Genomic DNA, 24,336 nt, shown 5'->3' with positions numbered 1-24,336 from the left:
ATTCCCATTCTGAGGTCTCTTTTGCCACTAGTCACCAGCAGAATGGAGCTCTCACCCGTCCAGGGTTCACTGCATTCACTCACTCAAAATAAAATATGCTTAATACCTTAACAGGTAGTTTTATTTCATGCAATGTTTGAATTAATTAATATGCAAATAGATGCAGTCCCTTGTGGAAGATCCTGAGAACAAAGTATCCTCAGAAAGATTTTCTGTAAATCCATGCCATTTCATGTAATTAGTACATTCTGAAGCCATCAGCGTATTCTCTTCAATGTATTTTTGAGCTAAGGATAAAATTTACTTCTGTCAGAGATTAAGCAGTAGTAACCACCAAAGAGGGATGAAGTCCAGGACCTTCTTGCCTACCTCATTTTATCCTACAACATATCCTCTAATTGCACAAAAAGTATGGATAATATGAGAATTTTTATTAGGAACAACAATCATAAAAATAACCCAGTGTCTTGTTCTCAACACTAATTTTGAACATGCATTATCATTAGAGCTTTACAGATATAAAATTACTACAGATTTGTCTGCATTACTAAGATGGCATTGCATCATGTCAGTTCCATTTGATACTTCAGCACAAGAGAGACTTATGAGCTTTGCCTCTGTCTCTGACAATGCATCAAAGATGGCTAGTGACAATGAAGCTTGGTGTCGATTTATTTACTACTGCTGACATTAAACAGGCTCAGTGCTGAGGCATTGTTTGCCGCTCCTTTGGGAGCTCACAAGCCTCATTGGTGATTGGCCAATGGCAGCTGGTGCTGTCACCTTTGGAGACTCAGTATAAGTGCACTGATTGATGCGTGATAAGTGCTGGGGTGCTTGGTGTGCCTACGTGCTGATTCACCAGAAGTGGGTGGTTCTGGGGCTCCTAAAAGGTAAATATCAATAGACCAATGCCATCAGACACTTGCGTACCTACAAGACCTGTATTGATGCACTGCTGACGGTTGGTGTTGGGTTTCTAGAACCACAGCACTGATCCACAGAAGTGTCTGGCCACCTCTGCACTCTCTCATCTGACCAGCTTGAATGGAATGAAGGTCATTGTCTTCGGGCACTCACTCCATGAACGGAGTTTCCCATGTGCCTGGAGGACATTACTGTTTTCAGCAACTTGTTTCCACTTGTCACGGTCTGATTAGGGAGAAGCTGCTTCAAATAATGGTTGTCCAGTCTTCAAAAAGGTGAGAATGATTTCCTGTCAGTGTGATTGTCCTCTCCTGTCCCTTAGACCTGTATTCTGAGAGGGTAATAGTCTCTGCTGCCTGATTTACTTCCTACTAAGTTGGGAATGCCTGCCACTTCCAATGTTTTTCTCCTACCTCCAGACATGTCTTAGTTTAGTCTTAAAGAATCAGCTCTGTCAACTTCAGGTTGTAATATAGCAACTTTCATGTCTGTAATCACGTGACCAGAGAGATTGAAGTGTTCTCCAACTGGTTTATGAATGTTATAATTCTTGACATCTGATTTGTGTCCATTTATTCTTTTACGTAGAGACTGTCCAGTTTGACCAATGTAAATGGCAGAGGGGCATTGCTGGCACATGATGGCATATATCACGTTGGTGGATGTGCAGGTGAACGAGCCTCTGATAGTGTGGCTGATGTTATTAGGCCCTGTGATGGTGTCCCCTGAATAGATATGTGGGCACAGTTGGCAACGGGCTTTGTTGCAAGGATAGGTTCCTGGGTTAGTGGTTCTGTTGAGTGGTATGTGGTTGCTGGTATTTGCTTCAGGTTGGGGGGCTGTCTGTAGGCAAGGACTGGCCTGTCTCCCAAGATTTGTGAGAGTGTTGGGTCATCCTTCAGGATAGGTTGTAGTTCCTTAATAATGCGTTGGAGGGGTTTTAGTTGGGGGCTGAAGGTGACGGCTAGTGGCGTTCTGTTATTTTCTTTGTTAGGCCTGTCCTGTAGTAGGTAACTTCTGGGAACTCTTCTGGCTCTATCAATCTGTTTCTTTACTTCCGCAGGTGGGTATTGTAGTTGTAAGAATGCTTGACAGAGATCTTGTAGGTGTTTGTCTCTGTCTGAGGGGTTGGAGCAAATGCGGTTGTATCGCAGAGCTTGGCTGTAGACGATGGATCGTGTGGTGTGGTCAGGGTGAAAGCTGGAGGCATGCAGGTAGGAATACCGGTCAGTAGGTTTCCGGTATAGGGTGGTGTTTATGTGACCATTGTTTATTAGCACTGTAGTGTCCAGGAAGTGGATCTCTTGTGTGGACTGGACCAGGCTGAGGTTGATGGTGGGATGGAAACTGTTGAAATCATGGTGGAATTCCTCAAGGGCTTCTTTTCCATGGGTCCAGATGATGAAGATGTCATCAATATAGCGCAAGTAGAGTAGGGGCTTTAGGGGACGAGAGCTGAGGAAGCGTTGTTCTAAATCAGCCATAAAAATGTTGGCATACTGTGGGGCCATGCGGGTACCCATAGCAGTGCCGCTGATCTGAAGGTATACATTGTCCCCAAATGTAAAATAGTTATGGGTAAGGACAAAGTCACAAAGTTCAGCCACCAGGTTAGCCATGACATTATCGGGGATAGTGTTCTTGACGGCTTGTAGTCCATCTTTGTGTGGAATGTTGGTGTAGAGGGCTTCTACATCCATAGTGGCCAGGATGGTGTTATCAGGAAGATCACCGATGGATTGAAGTTTCCTCAGGAAGTCAGTGGTGTCTCGAATGTAGCTGGGAGTGCTGGTAGCGTAGGGCCTGAGGAGGGAGTCTACATAGCCAGACAATCCTGCTATCAGGGTGCCAATGCCTGAGATGATGGGGCGCCCAGGATTTCCAGGTTTATGGATCTTGGGTAGTAGATAGAATATCCTGTGGAGAAAATGGCCCACCTTTATTATCATACACATTGTGAAGAGAGTGGTCACTTTGGATGGGCTATTACCAGCAGGAGAGTGAGTTTGTGGGTGGGGGGGCGGAGGGTGAGAAAACCTGGATTTGTGCTTCAAATGGCCCAACTTGATGATCACTTTAGATAAGCTATTACCAGCAGGACAGTGGGGTGGGAGGAGGTATTGTTTCATGTTCTCTGTGTGTATATAATGTCTTCTGCAGTTTCCACAGTACGCATCCGATGAAGTGAGCTGTAGCTCACGAAAGCTCATGCTCAAATAAATTGGTTAGTCTCTAAGGTGCCACAAGTACTCCTTTTCTTTTTGCGAATACAGACTAACATGGCTGTTACTCTGAAACCTGTCATTATGGGGAAAACAGTTGTTGTTTAGTGTACAGAAGAAAGCACTGGGCAGAAACTGAATAGATTATCTGATTACAATACAGTGTTCTGAAGACACTGAAAGAAAAGGAATGACTGTAGTATTTGCAAAGTGGAGGAGGGGATAAGTGATTCTCTAAAAATACTAGACACAATACTGCAGCAGGTGATTAAAATAATATTAATCACATGCTCAGGGTCTACCTGATCGCTATATGTGGGGTCAGGAAGGAATTTTTCACCAAATTAGATTGGCAATGACCTGGTTGTTTTGATTTTTGTCATCTTCCTTCGCAGCATGTGTGTGCAGGTCACTTGTCAGGATTAATGGGTATATGTCGTGTAATCATTTTCCATGCTGTTGCAGGGGCCTTGAGCACTGATGCACCTCAATCCCTCTTATTCTCTGACTGCAGCACATAATTGTCTAGTCCCCCTGGGCTATAATATCTTGGTCTAATTTTGCTTGCTGGGTTTAGTGTGCAGGTGTTGGGTGGTGAGTGTGGCCTGTGTTATACAGAAGAACAGACTAGACAATCTGGTGGTCTCTTCTGGCCTTAAACTCTATGACTCTAAATATGAATTGTTGAATGAAGGGCTGCTAAGGCTGGCCCTGGTCATGTGTATTGCTTTACTTGGTCTCATGGCTGACCTAGGACCAGTTTCCGCTGGCTACCCTTAAAATATCCGTACCCTGGGACACTTTCCTTCAAAGTTTCCTGCCCTGCCATAGGTGCTGTGAGCAGGAGAGGAAGTTTAATGCTCCTTTTCCCAATCTCCTCCCCTGGTCTGCAGAGGAGCCAATGGAGCTTGGAAAGAGGAGGTAACAGTGATGAGGTGTTGTGGTTCAAATGCAAGACAAACAAAGCTTTTAGCAAGCAAGCGGGAAGGTCTGCTTTCCACCCTCTCTTTTATTCTTTCTCCACTCATGCGCATTACATACTCCAACCGCAAAAGGAAACAACAGGAGGAATAATATGACTTTGATTAATATTCTTATTTACCAGCTTCTATCTACTACATTCCTTGCTCTCAGGCCTTGAGCCCAGTCCAAGGAAGCTTCCCACGGTTCATGTCCTCTGGGCGACTTCCCATGGTCCATGTCCTTGGAAGGAGCAGTGTGTGCACTGCTCCTACACAACACTCAGGGTGTGCCCTGAATGTTTCAAGGTGCATGAACCCTGCATGAACCCTTCATCCCCTCCTTTTTTTTTGTTTATTTGTGCTCGACCATCTCATGGTAGCCATCAATTTGCTTTTGCAAGCGATTTAACTCCCAGACAGACAAGGACATAACTCGGGGAGCCTGCCAGGGCGGGTCTCGACAAAGCCTTAACAAGGCGGGAATACATTGTACACAGCAGCAGCAAAAAATAAGCCCAACAATCCCAAATACAGCATAACCGAAAAGCTGCCACAGCCATCCTAGAGAGGGCAGCCAACCTGTAAGCCAATTCCAAAAGCCCTCAAATCCCAGATCTTGGCGTATGTGTGCCGTAAGATTGGCCAATTCGCCCAGTCTAGTTTCTATGGAACGACTATTATCTGAGGCAACAAAGGGTGCCATCGCTTAAATTTGCGGGAATATAACTAAAGGAACGTGAGCCGCAGGTAAAAAACCACCCTGATGGTAGGATGATATGGCCATAATTGTACGAAACATTCACGGCATGGGAACAGTTTAAAAAAGGTTGAGAAATTTGCCGACAGCCTAAGGGCACCTTTGCACTAGTGCAATTGACCACATGCGCACAGGTGACATTGTTGGCCCCGGCCGGATACGGTGTGTGGAGGGATATGGCCGCTTGAGGCAAAGTATAGTTGGCCAGGCCCCAATTAGCCATGCCAGAGTACTGGGAAGAGAGATTCGCGTAAGCAGCGAGCATCGTCTCATTCCCTATTTCCTCAGGGTGATGACATACTGGAATAAGGCATGCACCTAACAGTTCTCCGGCTGCTACAGAATCAGATCATAGAATCATAGAATATCAGGGTTGGAAGGGACCCCTGAAGGTCATCTAGTCCAACCCCCTGTTCGAAGCAGGACCAATTCCCAGTTAAATCATCCCAGCCAGGGCTTTGTCAAGCCTGACCTTAAAAACCTCTAAGGAAGGAGATTCTACCACCTCCCTAGGTAACGCATTCCAGTGTTTCACCACCCTCTTAGTGAAAAAGTTTTTCCTAATATCCAATCTAAACCTCCCCCACTGCAACTTGAGACCATTACTCCTCGTTCTGTCATCTGCTACCATTGAGAACAGTCTAGAGCCATCCTCTTTGGAACCCCCTTTCAGGTAGTTGAAAGCAGCTATCAAATCCCCCCTCATTCTTCTCTTCTGCAGGCTAAACAATCCCAGCTCCCTCAGCCTCTCCTCATAAGTCATGTGTTCTAGACCCCTAATCATTTTTGTTGCCCTTCGCTGGACTCTCTCCAATTTATCCACATCCTTCTTGTAGTGTGGGGCCCAAAACTGGACACAGTACTCCAGATGAGGCCTCACCAATGTTGAATAGAGGGGAACGATCACGTCCCTCGATCTGCTCGCTATGCCCCTACTTATACATCCCAAAATGCCATTGGCCTTCTTGGCAACAAGGGCACACTGCTGACTCATATCCAGCTTCTCGTCCACTGTCACCCCTAGGTCCTTTTCCGCAGAACTGCTGCCTAGCCATTCGGTCCCTAGTCTGTAGCGGTGCATTGGATTCTTCCATCCTAAGTGTAGGACCCTGCACTTATCCTTATTGAACCTCATCAGATTTCTTTTGGCCCAATCCTCCAATTTGTCTAGGTCCTTCTGTATCCTATCCCTCCCCTCCAGCGTATCTACCACTCCTCCCAGTTTAGTATCATCCGCAAATTTGCTGAGAGTGCAATCCACACCATCCTCCAGATCATTTATGAAGATATTGAACAAAACCGGCCCCAGGACCGACCCTTGGGGCACTCCACTTGATACCGGCTGCCAACTAGACATGGAGCCATTGATCACTACCCGTTGAGCCCGACAATCTAGCCAGCTTTCTACCCACCTTGTAGTGCATTCATCCAGCCCATACTTCCTTAACTTGCTGACAAGAATACTGTGGGAGACCGTGTCAAAAGCTTTGCTAAAGTCAAGATACAATACATCCACTGCTTTCCCTTCATCCACAGAACCAGTAATCTCATCATAAAAGGCAATTAGATTAGTCAGGCATGACCTTCCCTTGGTGAATCCATGCTGGCTGTTCCTGATCACTTTCCTCTCATGCAAGTGCTTCAGGATTGATTCTTTGAGGACCTGCTCCATGATTTTTCCAGGGACTGAGGTGAGGCTGACTGGCCTGTAGTTCTCTGGATCCTCCTTCTTCCCTTTTTTAAAGATTGGCACTACATTAGCCTTTTTCCAGTCATCCGGGACTTCCCCCGTTCGCCACGATTTTTCAAATAATGGCCAATGGCTCTGCAATCACAGCCGCCAATTCCTTCAGCACTCTCGGATGCAACTCGTCCGGTCCCATGGACTTGTGCACGTCCAGCTTTTCTAAATAGTCCCTAACCACCTCTATCTCCACAGAGGGCTGGCCATCTCTTCCCCATTTTGTGATGCCCAGTGCAGCAGTCTGGGAGCTGACCTTGTTAGTGAAGACAGAGGCAAAAAAAGCATTGAGATAAACAAAAATGGGTAACATTTGCTATTGAAGCCAATCTTTCCCATAGGTTATATGTCATTCGGGCCCGTAACGGAGGAAGCGCTCCCGAACCAACCCCTACAGGAAATAGCAGGCACAAAAGGCACACAATCAATACAGAATTAGCAGTGATTTGGGCGAGAATTGCCACAAACAGAGTCTCAGGAGTCTCTGGCTGTTGGTTTGCTGCCAGTCCTCGTTGAGCCGCAGCAACCAATGATTTTACTGCTCCCCATGTCACAGGCTGGTTTGGGACGCTACGCCTCCTCCGTCTCCGTCCCGCCATTGTCGACCCGGGAGGCACCGCGTTCTCCTCCAAGGTCAGCTGAAACTCCGGTATGGGGTTCGATAGCCCCTGGTGCTACGCCATGCTGTTTCAGTGCCGGTTGCACACACCAGGCCGGAACCCACAATGGTCCTGCAGGGAGAGACACAGCGACATATCCCCAACCCCAAGTGATTAAAGGCGCTGGGCCCAGCCATTGCGGATCGGGCAGCTGACGGTAATAGACACGCGGTCTTTCCAGTACCTCGGATTTGTGAAAATGCCGATCCGCGGGGGTCTGCTGATCTGCATTCAGCGTTAAATTATTTAAAGTAAACAAAAGGATATGCAATTGTTGCTGAATGTCTCCTAAGGTTCGGAGACGCAGCTCCCCTTGTTTTAATTGTTTGTCGAGCAAGGTTTTTAGCGTGCGATTTACACGTTCAACAATAGCTTGGCCTGTGGAATTATAAGGGATCCCGTGTTTTAGACGGACGTCCCATTGGGCCCAAAAGGTGGATAGGGCTGTGGAGCAATAGGCTGGGGCATTATCCATTTTTATCTGGCTCGGGCGACATAACAGCAAAACAGGCTAGCAAATGGTGAATAACTTGGGGAGTGGCCTCCCCAAGCTGTGGGGTCGCCCAGAGAAATCCAGAATAGGTATCAATGGAGACATGTAAAAACGAATAGGGGCGGAATTGTGGCACGTGAGTGACATCCATTTGCCACAGCTGATTCGCTGCGATACCTCTGGGGTTAACGGCATAAGAAAAGGTAGGGGCAGCAGCGGCACAGTGGGGGCAGGAGCGAACAATAGAACGTGCATGATCAGCAGGAATGTGAAATTGTCGGGCCAAAACAGAGGCAGACTGATGAAAAAAAGAATGGCTTTTAATGGGGTCAGAAAAGAGGGAATTTACCTGACCACATAACGCGCGATCGGCGCGTGCATTGCCTTCAGTGAGCAGCCCAGGCAGAGGGGTGTGACTGCGAATATGAACAACAAAATAAGGGAAATTACGAGTGGTGAGGAGATACTGTAAGGACAAAAACAGGCGAAGGAGGTCCGCATCGATCTGAGGGGTAATGAGGGCAAGGGGTAAATGATCGATTACCTGATAAACATAATGTGTGTCCACAATTAGATTAAAGGGACAATCAGCAAAAAATTGAAAGGCCAAAATAACAGCAGCCAGTTCTGAGCGCTGCGCGGAACGCTGAGGCAGCGTAAAACGAGAATGCCAACAAGGGGGGTCACCTAATTGATAGGTGACAACACCGCGATGTGGAGAGCCATCAGTAAAAAGAGTGATAGCTGAAACAATAGGTCGAGAGCGGCTAAGACGATGTACGATTAGTGGCACCTTTTGTGTAATCACCAACCTAGGATCTTTTGGGGGATTCTAAGAGATCTCTCCCACATAATCACAAAGAGCAACCTGCCAGGCCAAGGAGGTGTGATACAGGGAATCAAATTCACTACGTGATAAGGGGAAAACAATGGCAACTAAATCAGTGCCCGTGAGTTGCACTGCACGGTGGCGAGCTTTACGAACAAGGTCGGACAGGGCATCTAAATAAGGATAAATGTTCCGAGGAGGAGTGGAAGACAAATATATCCACTCTATGATAGAGACAGCCATGTCTGTACGAGGTACAGACAGAGCTGCAGTAGGCATATGAGGGTTGGCAAGGAGAACCAACCGCAGGGGACGAACCTCAGTGAGTCTATCCACAAACTGCTGACTCAACACTGCATTGATCTGTCGAATGCAGGCAATGTGCTCCTCAGTGATGGCAATAACTGCGCTCGGTGCCCGAGCTCCACGTAGGAGCTCGAACAACAGCTGCAGCATCGATGTGGGGAGACGGAAGTAGGGTCGAATCCAATTTAAATTACCCAAAATTTGTTGTAATTGAACGAGGGTTAGGGGTTGGGGTAGGACCACTTCCGGGCGAACAGGGGCAGCATAGGTTTGTAAAACCTTATGCCCGAGATATTGGTAGGGATAAGAGCGTTGGATTTTTTCTGGTGCCACTAACAGGCCATTTTGGCCAAGAATCTGAGACAAATATTCAAGCTGTTGTGCCGTGACCTGGGGACCGCTAAGCAAAATATCATCCATATAATGGTAGACCTTTAGTGTGGGGTATCGGGCATGAAAAGGGGCGAGGGCCCGATCCACAAAAAGTTGACACAAGGTTGGACTATTTTGCATTCCCTGGGGCAAGACCTTCCACTGATACCTTTGAGAGGGTCGCTGATTATTATATTGTGGCATCGTAAACGCGAATTTTTCGCGATCTTGTGGGCACAGGGGGATTGTGAAAAAACAGTCTTTTAAATCTAACACACAAAGATGATCGGTTTGAGGAATTAAATTCGGGTTTGGCAACCCAAATTGCAAGGGGCCCATGGGTTGAATGCGTTTATTTATTTCCCTTAAATCGTGTAACAGCCTCCATGCACCAGATTTTTTCTTAATAACGAACACCGGGGTGTTCCAAGGACTAGTGGAGCTCTCCAAGCGCTGTGCATGCAAATGTTGTTGCACAAGTGAATGAAGCGCTTTCAGTTTTTCTAGGGGGAGAGGCCACTGGTCAATCCACACGGGTTCTAAGGATTGCCATACCAATGGCAATGCGGATAGCAAGGTGGGTGAGGGATTGTTTTGGGCCATTATATATTAATATCGAGGGTGGTGTCCAGCTTTACAAGTAAGTCACGGCCCCAAATATTGAGGTGGACAGGGAGCACAAAAGGGTGGACTGTAGCCAGGGCACGGCCTCCTGTTTTAGAGACCGTGATCCAAGACAAGCTTTGGCACCCGGGTTTGCTACCCCAGATCCCCCACAACCCTTTAGAAGGAACTGTTGGCCAACTGACCGGCCACTCCTGATCACGAATCACCGTAACGTCAGCTCCAGTGTCCACCAGCTCTGTGAAAGGAACATTATTTAAGAGAAGTTTTAACTGAGGCTTCGAGGGGCGGAGCGACATTGTTAGAGCAACAAGTGGAGAGGACATGTTGTGAGACGGCAACTGAGACAGCGTCGATCCAAAGCCGTTCCCGCCCTGGGCCCGTTCTTCTGCGGCTGGCACCTGATAGGGGACTAAAATCAACTGTGCAATTGATCGTCCACGCGGGAGCGACTGCGGAAGATGGGTCCATACCTGAACCTTAATAACGCCGGTGTAATCGGCGTCAATGACCCTTGGGATGACAAAAAAAAACCTGTTTCCCAGCATGTGAGCAAGGGAGAACCAGATCCACAAACTCAGCAGGGAGAGGTCCCGTCACCTGTGTAGGTATGGCGCAAGCCTCCCCCAACAACCGAAAATCAGCATCCTCCTGCATAATCAAATCAAGCCCAGCACTTCCGGCAGTCGCCGCCTTCATGGATCCTATGGATTTTAAGGCAGAGGGACAGTCATCTGAGTGGGGAACACCCCCGTTTGGTCCTGGGTTTGGGGGGGACCCGCCGCGCGGTTTCCCAATCCGCTACGACACTGATTAGCCCAGTGATAGCCCTTCCGACACTTGGGGCACTTCTTTGAGGGGCGAGCGGGCGCCGTCGATGAGCAGCACTCCCGCTGAAAGTGACCCTCCTTACCACAACGGTAACAACGCTTCCCCTCCTTCCCGCTTTTCCGCAGGGCGGCAGCCAGAACTCCAGCTTTATGTGCTTGAGTTCCGATGTTTTGGCACGCCCGCAGCATGTCCGACAGCTCTAGAATTCCAGAGGCTTGTGCGGCCTGGAGAGCACGGCGGCAATCCTCGTTCGCATTTTCAACTGCCATTTTTAACAGGATCTCCTGAGCTGCCGCAGGGTTATCCACCTGTCGGAGGATAGCCTCCTGCAATCTGTTGGTAAAATCCATAAAGGACTCTGATGCACCCTGATGGATACTGGCAAAGCTTTTGGTAGGCTTGCCTGAATCCGGGACCTTCCGGAAGGCATGCTGGGCGGGGAAGACAGCCTGAGGGAGTTGAGACTGCATCTGAACGGTAGCAAACTGGCCCTCCCCTGCTAACTGCTCATAGATGACACCTTGCTCTCTATATACCTGGGCTTGGCGTTCCGCCATCTGCCGATACTCACTAAGCCAAATAACATACTGACTGGGCGTCAGCAGCATGCGCAACAGCGCTTTCCAGTCTTCAGGGACCAGGGTGTACCCAGTACCTAGCCCTTCAGTGAGACCACGTACATACGTGCTAGTCAGGCCGAACTCGCAAATCACTTTCTTTACCTCTCGGATCACCGAGTAAGTCAAACTGACCCAGTTTGCAAGCTGGTTGCCCTGGCCATCATCCTGCCAGGTCACCGGACAAACTGAGACCAGATCAGCTAGCTCCTCTGCTGTAATATCTGAGCAAGTCTTCGCTGTGTAAACCATTTGTTGCACCAGCGAAAGCCCCTGAGCAGACGCGGATGACCCCCCGGGGGGCCCCGGAGCATGGGGCCCCGCGGGGGGACGGTGATCACACACCGGCTCCAGAGGGGAAGACAGGGGAGGCGGTAGCAATTGAGGCACTGGGGGCGAAGCAGGAGGAGGGATGGCTGCAGAAGCGGACAGGAGTGGCGCGATCAGCAGCCTCTCTATTGGTGCGGGGGAGAGCCCTTCCGAGGTGACACGCTGTATCACATCGTGGCAGAGGTGCCAGGCATGTAAGGCCTGCAAGGGCACCCGAGGCTCTTTGTGCAATGTCTGGCCCAACCGCTCCCAGTCCACTAGCTTAAGGGTTCCAGCCTCAGGGTACCACAGGCATTGGGCACTCACCTCCTGTAGCAGGAGAGTGAGTTCTCGAGTGGGGCAATCATGCTGAGCCTTACACAGCAAATATTGTAGCTCATTGCAGCGTTGCACTTGCAAAGCAGAGAGGGAACTTCCCATACTTACCACAACGAAGAAGTACTCACCGGGATCCGCGAAGCGGATGAGTGACGTGTCTGGAACCCTTGACGGGCGAGGTGAGTGCTGAGGGCCCCACGTTTGGGCGCCAGTTGTTGTGGTTCAAATGCAAGACAAACAAAGCTTTTAGCAAGCAAGCAGGAAGGTCTGCCGTGTCGGCTTTCCACCCTCTCTTTTATTCTTTCTCCACTCATGCGCATTACATACTCCAACTGCAAAAGGAAACAACAAAAGGAATAATATGACTTTGATTAATATTCTTATTTACCAGCTTCTATCTACTACATTCCTTGCTCTCAGGCCTTGAGCCCAGTCCAAGGAAGCTTCCCACGGTTCATGTCCTCTGGGCGACTTCCCATGGTCCATGTCCTTGGAAGGAGCAGTGTGTGCACTGCTCCTACACAACACTCAGGGTGTGCCCTGAATGTTTCAAGGTGCATGAACCCTGCATGAACCCTTCAATGAGGGATTGAAGTCAGCGAGGGATGGAGTAGAAGGGAGGTATTAGACCAAGGTGGAGGTGGAATTAGAATGAAAGGAAGGATGAGGGAATGGAGATACATCATAAGGAAAGGAATGACATGGAGAAGAGATAAGCAGGGAATAACACACTGGCGAAAAATGACTGAGGGGAGGGGAATGAAGAGAAGATGTGTGAAGAAAAAGGGAATAGTGTGAGACTCAGAGACAAAGGAATGGAGGGAAGATGAGGAAGAGGTTTAACAAATGAGAGAGGTTGAAGAAAAGGAAGAGAGTAAGAATGAAGGGTTAAAGAATGTAAAAAGTAATACTGGATGAGAGGCAGGGAGCACACATTTTATATAGGTAAAAAATAGAAAAGTAGGGGAAAAGATAGGAGGTATCAATCCAGAAAAAAGATGTCCTATAGCCAGAGCAATGGAAAGCTTTACATACATAAATAAACACTTAGTTTTCATGGAAAGTTACTCTATGGGAGAGCATGGACTCTGCAAAAAAAACAAGCCAAGATATAAAGAAAAAGGCAGAGCATGCATAAAGAAATGGGCAAGGAGAAAAGTAACCAAAAAACCTCAAGGTAGACAAGTGTTTTTTTTTTCCAGTAGTTTATCAGGTGTTAGATGCTAAAATTCTATTTTTATTGAATTGTGATGTACAGTGGCAATGACTGCATGGAGGTTCTGGACCTCCACTATTCCCTGCTCTCATCTGCAATCAGATGAAAATTCAGCAGTTATACCACTACTGCCACTGGCTATGAAATACTCTCCTCCCTGACTCCAAGATGTGTGCAGAATGGACATCTGTTTGTGGGCTTGCAGATCTGATTTCATACAGGACCCCACAAAACCTAAAGACAGATGATGGTAATGACAAGAAATAGCAACTGGAGAGAGTGCAGATAGCTTGGCAAGTGTTGTTGGAGTCATTATAAAACAATGACACCCTAACAAAGCGTGTTTCTCGGTAATATGCCTGGTGGCACTCTGAGATGCCTGTGAAGTCTGAGTCTGCCAGAGTATCTCTTTGTTACTCTTGGTACTTATTTGACAGATTTTGATTTTGTGGCAACTTTGTTCCTTATCTTGCTTATTCACTTGTGATATTTTGAACACCATTGGTTTCTTCTCTCTCTGCTTTTTCTTCTGTTCATATACAGTACTCTTCTTAAGTCTTGTTGAACTTAAAAGGGTTTTCTCTTCCCCCCAAATTTTAATTAGATCTTGAGTCGTGATTCATTATTGCTAAGGCTTAAGCTTTGCCCTTCCCCTCTCCTTCAGACAAAGGACCAAATTTCCCTCTGACTTACACCATTGCAAATCCAAAGTAACTCTGTTGACTAATGTAATTTTTCTGCATATGCATTAGTGTAAGTGACAGTATAATTTAGCCCAGTGATACTGAGACCTGTGATTCAGGAGCCAGATTAGCAATCGACATTACGCAAAAGAGCCACAGTAGTGTGAATTCATTGTTTTATTTACTATAGTAGGATATATAATAAATTAATAACTCAGTGCAAGTTGATAACTTAATTAGTTAATAAGATAGTAAAAGCATCCTGATTGGTTGTTAATTAAATCAGACAGCATTTTAATATTATGTGCTGCAAAGAGCTGCAGAAGACACATTAAAGAGCCACTTGCAGCTTGTGAACCTCAGTCTGAGGACCACTGATTTAGCCAATGGTTTCTAAGGGCTGGATCCAGCATTGCTCTACAGCAGTGGTTCTTAACCTTTACTGCAGCCTGCACCCCTTTGGTTCTCAAAATATGTTCTCGTACCCCTTTTCAAAAATCATTGAAGTAGGTCAGTTCTTTAAACCTAGATATATTTTTTGTTTGTATATTACAGTAATCGTTTAAAAAATGTATAATGTTAATAAATACATAGGTTTGATGAAACAAAGTAGTTGTACTTACGTGCCTGTGCTTAATTTGTGTTTTCGATGATTTACCTTCTAAAAAAATCTGGCATGTCTCGCACCCCCAGAAAGGACATCTTGCACCCCCAGGGGGTGCGTGCACCCCAGGTTAAGAACCACTGCTCTACAGGGTCAGAACTCTCTTTGACCTCAGTACGCACAAAAACACATAAATCCTCTTAGGCTATGTCTACACTGCAACTAGGAGTGAGCCTCCCAGCCCGAGTAGACAGACATGAACTAGCAAGGGTTGAGCTAGCACACTAAAAATAGCAGGGTGGACGTTGTGGCATGGGCTGGAGCTCAGGCTCTCAAGCAAACCCACCCACCTAGGCTTGAGAACAGCAGTATTCTGACTGACAAAGAACTTCAAGATCAGGACCTCTTAATTTTGTTATGGCTTTTAAGAGTGCAACATGTTGGACTGTTCTTATGTTCTCTAAATAGTCACAGGTCATGACAACTGTGTCTTTAAAAGCAACATCAGCAAGTTGTTTCTGTTATTGCACCATGCATGGGTCATATGCTTTCTTCTCTTTGTTAATAGAAATGATGAGTTCTGTGAAAAAGAAAGAACATTGAACCTTTACAAGCATTTTGCTGAGATGAATGTTTAATAAATAGTTTGCTCTTTAAAATATCGTAAATGCTGAAGGACATCAGTGTCACTGGACAAAAAAACAAACTATTTCAGAGGATCAGCAACTGTAGCAGCATAGTCTTTTGAAATCAGTTGGTACATTATCTGGCTTTGTCACAGCTCTAGACTAAGGAAGCATTTGGAGAAATTCTGGAAAATAAATTGGTCATTTTGGGCTTGATTCTATTCATGTTGAAGTCCATGGATATTTTGCCCCAGACTAAAATCGGCACAGAATCGTAGCCTTTTAAGGTGTTAGGTGGTTTTTTTTAAAATTGGTTTTGGTTTTTTGGTTTTGCATTTTGACATTTCTCTTTGCCAAACACTGGTAAAAAGGAGAGAGAGAGATGACAGCAATTACAATTGAACATCTCTAGGGTTAGTGACAAGTTAAATAACAAGAATTTTGCTGTTTAATGTAATGCACACATTTGATTATTTCAACACATTTCAAAACAACCATTCCGATGAACTACCAGAAGAACAGTGAGGTTTTAAGTTATAAAATTCCTTAGCAACACAAATTCAGAGAGGATTCAAATAAACATGTGTTCAATATGATTTTGTTTATATTTGACATCAAAACATGCCCATCAACCAAATCAATAGAAGAATTCATTAAGCAGCACAGCTACTTCTGATCTGCTACTTTTTTGTAGGAGGTCAATAAAAGGACATTTTTTTCACAAAAAATATTGTGAAAGGTGTGTCCCTTTTCTCAAAAATTTCAAAATTCAAATTGTTTTGACCAGCTATAGTCATGATTAGACTCAAAATATTGTGCATGTACACATGAATGCATGTACACACACACACACACTTTCTGGCCCCAGAGATCACCTTGATTGCCAATGACCTGCCAGATAAAATGTGAAAAAAGGAGACTAGAGAGCAAGTAGCACAAGACTCACTTCAAGTTCAATCATCAACGACAAAAATAATCTGTATAAATACTTATACACTGTGTGAATGCATTGAGGTCACAAAGGTTGCACAGGTAAAAATGAGAAAAGGATTTAGCTCAGTTGCTATTTACACTACTGTACCTCAATGTACTCTAACTTCTGGATGAATCATAATTTTTCTGTATTTGTTGCCCTCTTGTTCAAAATACACTACTAATTTTGACAATACAATAGGCCTCCTCAAGGTTTACGCTGTATGAGGAGGCTCTGCATGTAGAAACAGTGGAATCTTTGATGTAGATGGCAGTTAGATCTTTACTGTACAATACATACAAGGCAAACATCATCTCAACATCTTTTATATTACTCTGAATATTCCAGTGGGACCCATGGAGTAAAACATATAACCCCCCTTCCCAAATTGTGTTAAATTCCTGAGGCTTTTTTAAAAGATAAACTGGGCAACAGACAATGTTCTAGCATCATAGGACATACTGTATAACTCTATCCTTACAATAAAAATATTTTTTTTCCTGTAAGATGCCACCCACTCTAGTATTCTCACTGGGACATCTATGGGATAATATGGAATCTTTATGGGAAACTATTTTGTCAATTGAACATGGTACATGGGTGGTTGTAGAGATAATGTTTTTACATCACTGTAGCTAACCTATTTGGACTATAATAACTGTAATTATAAAATCTTTGTGATACTTTTGTGAACTTTACTGACTAGGTGCCAAAAAATCAAAAAGAGAGTGATTACTTGTGCAGCAGCTGATGTGATAAATACCTTTTTGTTTGCTTCACGTTAAATTGTACATTTTAAATGATTGTAACTATCTCTGCCAAGGTCACTTTATGACCAGTGCCCAGTAGATATGTACATCACATAAAAGTGTTCAGTAATTTACACTGTACTGAATTTTAGTAATTCTGCCTTTGAAAGCCTTAAAGTACCTTTCCTGTCAGGCTAATACATTTAAAAGATTTGGATGAATGAGCAATCAAGTCATGTTAGAGAGCCTGGATTTTGTACAACAGTAGCCCTGACCATAATATCACAGAGTAAACCAGTCACTTTTACTATGTTTAAAAAAAAGCACTGCTAACATACTACTAAATACTAAAAATATTAACCTGATTTACATAGGACTGTAATATTCTAGGGAGCAAGACAATTATTAGAAGCTAAAGGTGAATAAGACCTTTTACAGTAGGTCATGTAATCCATCTCTCTGACAATGTGGGGTTACTCCCTATAGTATATCCTCCAGGTCAGCCTAAATTATTCTAGTAAGATTTTCCACAGTCTAAATCGCTCTTATAGAAATTTCCTTAAAATTTAATTGTAATGAAACATATGGATGCTGTGCAGATTATTTTTGAGAGCCCATTGAATTGAATAGTTTGATCTTCAATATAAATGGTTTTGAACTAGCCTATAGAAGCATCAGGGTTATAATTCTTCCTTCAGTTCTATAGGATAGTAGAGTTAACATTTTATGTTAAATTCTTTGTCTTCTGTCCTGTCCATCTCCCCATTCCCTAGGAAAATGTGCTAGCTGTGTTGTTAATCATGTTTATTATGGTAGTGTGTAAGAGCCAACCAAGAATGGGGCCCCATTGTGCTGGGCAGAATACAGACAGAATAGTAAATGGCCCCTCCTCTGAAGAGTTGACATTTTAACGAAGCAAGACCGACACAGGATGGGAGACGGGATCTAACACCCAACCACAGTGAACGATGTGATGTGAGCAAATGTCATGTTAGTTTTTCATGGATGGGAAAAGCCAAAGAGAGGGGAGGGTAGGAGGACAATGTAGGGAAGGAGATGATGCAAGGGCAGGTGTTGAGTGAACCTGTTGTGATGAAACTGTGAGGATGGGGAAGGGGCAGAGTTGGAGCAAACAGCCAATCAGAACAAGGCAGAGAAAGTCTAATTAAAAGTCCAAAGTCCCTGTTTGATTGCTACTGCCCCTGCTCTCACTGGCAGGAGTCTCTCACTGGTTCCTCTCTACAGTTTTCCCCTAAGGCCAGATGGCAGTGAGAGGGGAGGTATCACCTGGAGCCTAGTGCCCCCAGAATGTGGGGGAAACTCCCCTGTGCTGGTATGGTCCAGAAGAGTTCTGGGGAAGGGTGGCCACAGCAGGGCTCCATTTTACCCTTTCCTTCCAATAGCTGCTTGAAGTGAGCTGTAGCTCACGAAAACTTATGCTAAAATAAATTTGTTAGTCTCTAAGGTGCCACAAGTACTCCTTTTCATTTTGTAATATACTTGGTCTTCTATAAGATATTTTGACTTGATACCACACACTATACAATTTACGTGGCACACATTAAATGGATTAAAAACTGGTCTACTGATAGGTCTCAAAATGTAACTGTAAATAGGGAATCATCACTCTGTGTGTGTGTGTGTGTGTGTGTGTGTGTGTGTGTGTGTGTGTGTGTGTGTTCCCAGTGGGGTCCACAGGGATCAGTTCTTTGCCCAACATTATTTAACATTTTTATCAATGATCTGGAAGAAACTGTAAAATCATCACTGATAAAGTCTGCAGATGAGACAAAGATTTCTGGAGTGGTAAATAATGAAGAAGAAAGTTCACTGGTACAGGATGATTGGATTGCTTGGTAAGTTGAGCACAAGCAAACCATATGTGTTTTAATATGACCAAATGTAAAGTAATACATCTAGGAACAAAGAATTCAAGCCATGCTTACAGGAAGGGAAACTCTATCCTGGCAAGCAGTAACTCTGAAAAAGTCTTGGAAATCACCATGGATAATCAGCTGAACATGAGCTCTCAGTGCAACATTTTGGCCAAAAAGGCTCAGGCAGTCCTTGAATGCATAAGAAGAGGAAGCTCAGGTAGGAGTAGAGAGGTTATATTACTTCTGTATTTGGCACTGGTGTGACTACTGCTGGAATACTTCATCCAGTTCTCAAGTCCACGGTTAAAAAGGATGTTGATAAACTGGAGCGGGTTCAAAGAAGAACCATGAGAATGATTGAAGGATTGAAAAAAAAGACATGCCTTATAGTTAGACTCAAAAACCTTAATCTATATATCTTAACAAAGAGAAGGTTAAGGGGTTCTGTTATCACAGCCTATAAATAACTGAATGGAGAACAGGTTTCAGAGTAACAGCCGTGTTAGTCTGTATTCGCAAAAAGAAAAGGAGTACTTGTGGCACCTTAGAGACTAACCAATTTATTTGAGCATGAGCTTTCGTGAGCTACAGCTCACTTCATCGGATGCATACCGTGGAAACTGCAGCAGACTTTATATACACACAGAGAATATGAAACAATACCTCCTCCCACCCCACTGTCCTGCTGGTAATAGCTTATCTAAAGTGATCATCAAGTTGGGTCATTTCCAGCACAAATCCAGGTTTTCTCGCCCTCCACCCCCCCACACAAATTCACTCTCCTGCTGGTGCTAGCCCATCCAAAGTGACAACTCTCCACACAATGTGCATGACAATCAAGTTGGGCCATTTCCTGCACAAATCCAGGTTCTCTCACCCCCCAACCCCCCTCCCAAAAACCACACACACAAACTCACTATCCCGCTGGCAATAGCTCATCCAAAGTGACCACTCTCCCCACAGTGCGCATGATAATCAAGGTGGGCCACCCCCAGCACAAATCCAGGCCTTCTCACCCCCCCCCACCTCCATACACACACAAACTCACTTTCCTGCTGGCAATAGCTCATCCAAACTGACCACTCTCAAAGTTCAAATCCAAGTTAAACCAGAACATCCGGGGAGGGGGGGTAGGAAAAAACAAGGGGAAATAGGCTACCTTGCATAATGACTTAGCCACTCCCAGTCTCTATTTAAGCCTAAATTAATAGTATCCAATTTGCAAATGAATTCCAATTCAGCAGTTTCTCGTTGGAGTCTGGATTTGAAGTTTTTTTGTTTTAAGATAGCGACCTTCATGTCTGTGATTGCGTGACCAGAGAGATTGAAGTGTTAATTCTTGATAATGGGCTCTTCAATCTAGAAACAAGGGTATAACAAGATACAGTGGCTGGAATTCAAAGCTAGACAAATTCATATAGGAAATGACTTTTTATATTTACAGTGAGGCTCATTAACTATTAGAACAGCTCACCAAGTGTCGTGGTGGATTCTCCATCACTTACAAGATATAATGTTCTCATAAAAGATATGCCCTAAGAATTATTTTAAGGGAAGTTCTATGGGCTATGTAATCCAGCAGCTCAGATTAGATGATCAAAGTTGTACCTTCTGGCTTTAGAATCTGAATGAATTTGTTTCTGTTCCTAATGGCTGGAGTCTCTGGCTGGCTCCTCTGTTCAGTTTTTCCCACTTCTCTCACATGCCTTCTTCCCAGTTCTTCCACTCCTTCTCCCGCTACATTCTATGCTTGTATGTTTGATTCATTCCTGGGGGGTTCAACTGTCACTTTCCTGTCCATGATTCCAAAATTAATCTGACACTCTCCATTCTCACATCTCTGCCTATCACTATTTCTTCATGGGTTTCCTGCTGCCACCAAGTGGATCCTCAGTTGGTGTAAATCAATATAATGCCATGACTTAAGAGGAACAAAACCGATGTAACACCAGTTGAGGATCTGGTTCAATATTTCTAAATCTGAATTTACTATCTTTGCTCCTGAACCCTTTCCTCTCCCTCCATTTTCTATCCCTGATAACAACAATATGCTTTCTATCACTCACGCTTGCAGTCTTGGTATCATCATTGAATTCTTTATTATTTAAGTATCTATTATTAATGTATTATTATGAACTGAGCATCTATTAAATGCCGCCAAGAAACACCTACAGTTAGATCCCTGACCAGAAGAACATACTGTCTAAAACTGACATGACACAAATGGGTGTCATAAACAGACAAATGAAGGGGACAAAATGGGGATACAACAATGACTGTGATAAGTTCCTATGGTTACTCAGGCCACTATAATCTGGGCTCCCCTGTTACTCTTTAAATACTTCCTCCCCCTCACTTCTTGTAGTCATGATGGCATCATTCCAGGACTGGGTATTAATTATGCACCAGTAGGATTGCCAACATTCAAATTGCACAAAACCGAACACCCTAGCCCTGCCCCTTTCCCGAGGCCCTGCCCCCCCCCACATTCCCCCCTCCCTTGTTGGCTCGCTTTCCCCCACCCTCACTCACTCTCACTGGGCTGGGGTAGGGGTTTGGATGTGGGAGTGGGTGAGGGATGTAACTGGGAGTGGGAGCCCTGGGGTGGGGCTAGAAATGATGGGTTCAAGGCTGGGGCAGGGGGTTGGGATGCACAAGGGGATGAGGGCTCTGGCTGGGGATGCGGGCTTTGGGGTGGGGCCAGGGATGAGGGGTTTGGGGTACACGAGGGGGCTCCAGGCTAGGGAGTGGGGCAGAGGAGTTCAGGGTGTGGGAGGGGGCTCTAGCCTGGGGCGGGGGGTTGGAGTCCAGGGGGATGAGTGCTCCATCTGGGGGGAGCAGGCTCTGTGGTGGGGCCAGGGATTAAGGGTTTGGGGTGCAGGAGGGGGCTCCAGGCTGAGGGGTGGGCTAAGGGATTCTGAATGTGGGAGGGGGATCTGGGTTGAGGCAGGGGGCTGGAGTGTGGGAGGAGGTATGGGATCTGGGTTGGCAGTGCAGGATCTGGGGTGGGGTGGGGCTGGGAATGAGGAGTTTGGGGTTCAAGAGGAGACTCTGGGTTTGGGGGGGCTCAGGGCTGGGGCAGGGTTGAGGCTTAGGTTTGGGGTACAGGCTAACCTCAGGCGGCTCCCGGTCAGTGGCCCAGCGGGAGGGCTAAGGCAGGCTTCCTATCTGTCCTGACTCCACACTGTGGCCCGGAAGCAGCCAGAAGCAAGTCTGGCTCCTAAGCAGAGGTGCACATCACATGATGCAGTTTTCAGTCTCACAGCTAATTTTGCAGGATGTCTGTATGTAGACTGATTCTTTCACAAAAAGTGAAGCTGAATGTGGTTTAAGTTGAACAAGTGAAACTATTAAATCCTGTGGACTGCTCTGTCCATGCGTCTGAGTTGCTTTCAGCCTAGCTCCCTGTGTTCCCTGTTCCACCGGTGTCTTGTCAATTACAGTCCCTCCAGGGAACATTAGTCCTTTGATTCTAGTTTCACTAAATCATGATACATTTCCCCTATTTTACAAACATTTCAATATACATATTAAAAGCAAATAATTGACACCCAGACTCTGCCACCCCCACCCTTTGTAGCTTCAGCCAGAGGTTGCTGGCACATAGCCAAGTTGGAGTTTCTTCTTTACCACACAGACTCAGTTGGTTACATAGTCTTTGAGATAGTTTCAACAGACAATCATACCAGGAGTGACCTTTCTCTGTCTTCCTGTCACCTGTGTCTGAATCTAGCAAACTCCCCCTTGTAGGAGTGGCCTCTGGATGGTTCTCCATTCTGTGATGATCTCTGTATCTCTGTAGGCTATCTCTGGGTGTTGCCTGCTGCCTCGTAAGTGCCTCTTGTTCCTTCAGATCATTTGACCGTCTTGGGTAGTCACTTCATATGACATGGGTGCCACTGTAACTTCATGACTCCTTTAGTCCACTACTGGTGTTTCTCTAATGCTTAGCTCCTCCCAGGAGGTCTGTCTCCAGGGCTAATAGGGTCTTGACTGACTTGTTGTACTCTAGTGCTTGCTTTCTCCAATTGTTGGCCATCTCCTTTTGGCAGGATCTCCATCTTCTGGCTGCATCAGGTCTCTCCCCATTAGTAGCTGGATTTTGGTCCTTCATCTCATCAATACCTGCAGTGGACTGTTTTGGTCATGCCGCTCACCCAGACTGTACTGGCCTCTACAGGTGCTATGAGAACACAGACTTGCAAGCTACTTGCATAGTGGATCACATAATGCCACAGGAAAGTTCCTTCATAGTAAGCACACTGGTTTCACTGTGGGGTCTACATCCAGTTGCAGCTTTCCTTTGAAGAACCCATTGCCTTTGAAAACATTCCTATATGCTTGGAGAATTGTGTCCACTGTTCCTGGGAAACCATGTGCTATACAAGTTATTTTAAAAATCTACTGCAATTTAATAGTTCTATCATTCCAATAAAACTAGAGAAACCTATTTCATATCACTTCAAGCCTGATCAAGACAACATCCAGTGGTTGGTGCTACATTTTATTGCAATGCATTACTTTGTGTGCACTCATGCCTTTTGGAGGTAAAATGTTTAAGGGAGAGATTTTGTTCTTTGTTTAGCACCTTTTACTATTATAAACCATCATGTACACTATTTTCCTATTGTATATAATAATTAATCAATACCAACTCATGGAGGGCTTTTCCTGGAAGTTAATGTTTGTCTGAAGGAGCTACGAGTCCACATCTTTGCCTCAAGACCTAAATGCAACCAGCTGCTAGGAAATGTCAAATTCAAAGGTGAAGATATTTTAAAAAACTAAATAAAAATAAAGTATTCATCTTACTATGTGCTGGAATACTTCAAGCTGGATTGTTTACCACAGATATATTTTTTTCTGTCTACATAACTTGCCTTTTTCTTGTAGTTAAAGGCAAAAGAAACCACTGGGAAAACAGAACTCCATTCTCTGTGTGCTAATACGGTTGAGAAATAAAATAATATCATGGTTAGAAATGCTTTCTTACTAACCAACCTAAGTGATTGTTTTCTCAGTTTTAAACTCTTAATTCTAATTATGTCCCCTTGTACGACTATAAATGATTTCTTGTTCCTCATTTCTGATTGCATTCTTCATATACACTAGTCACTCCATCAAGGGTAACATTTAACAAAAGCTGTGATATCATGATATACAGGAAGCTGTATCTGAGATAGTAGGTATATGGGATCTCTTGGTGTGGTAGAAATGCTAACTTCCTATACTATAAACAGTTGTCCCAATCATCAAACCAACCAATAAATAATTGGTTATTTTAATGTTTTCTTGTCCGTTATTGCTTCCATTCTCTTTTCAGTTTTGTATTTTTTGTTATTCTTCTTTTAATTCTTTCCAATTAGTCTAATGTACTGGCACTGAGGTACCCAGAACTAAATATAGTATTCTAGGTTTGATCTCATTATAGCTGAATGAAGGTGTTATTACTGGAAATCCAGTTTATTTACTGATTCCATGACCCGTAATGTAATTCCACTACTTAGGAAACTCAAAATTTGTAAGAGCTGGTAGCACCCCAACACTTCCTATTATAACACCTTGTTTTTAAGTTGCTTATAACTTTGCCAAAACTTAACCATTCAGGCTGACATTTTCC

At 44.8% G+C, this 24,336-nt stretch overlaps 1 protein-coding gene across 4 annotated transcripts in view; it reads left to right on the top strand.

Annotated features, from left to right (window-relative positions):
* KHDRBS2 (KH RNA binding domain containing, signal transduction associated 2) overlaps positions 1-24,336 on the top strand; it is a 641,322-nt gene that overhangs the window by 346,566 nt on the left and 270,420 nt on the right. The window lies entirely within an intron of this gene.

Source organism: Caretta caretta, chromosome 3, assembly GCF_965140235.1.
Source record: "Caretta caretta isolate rCarCar2 chromosome 3, rCarCar1.hap1, whole genome shotgun sequence".
NCBI lineage: Eukaryota > Metazoa > Chordata > Testudines > Cheloniidae > Caretta > Caretta caretta.
The sequence above is the reverse complement of the archived record's forward strand: the minus strand, read 5'-3'. Positions and strand labels throughout refer to the sequence as shown.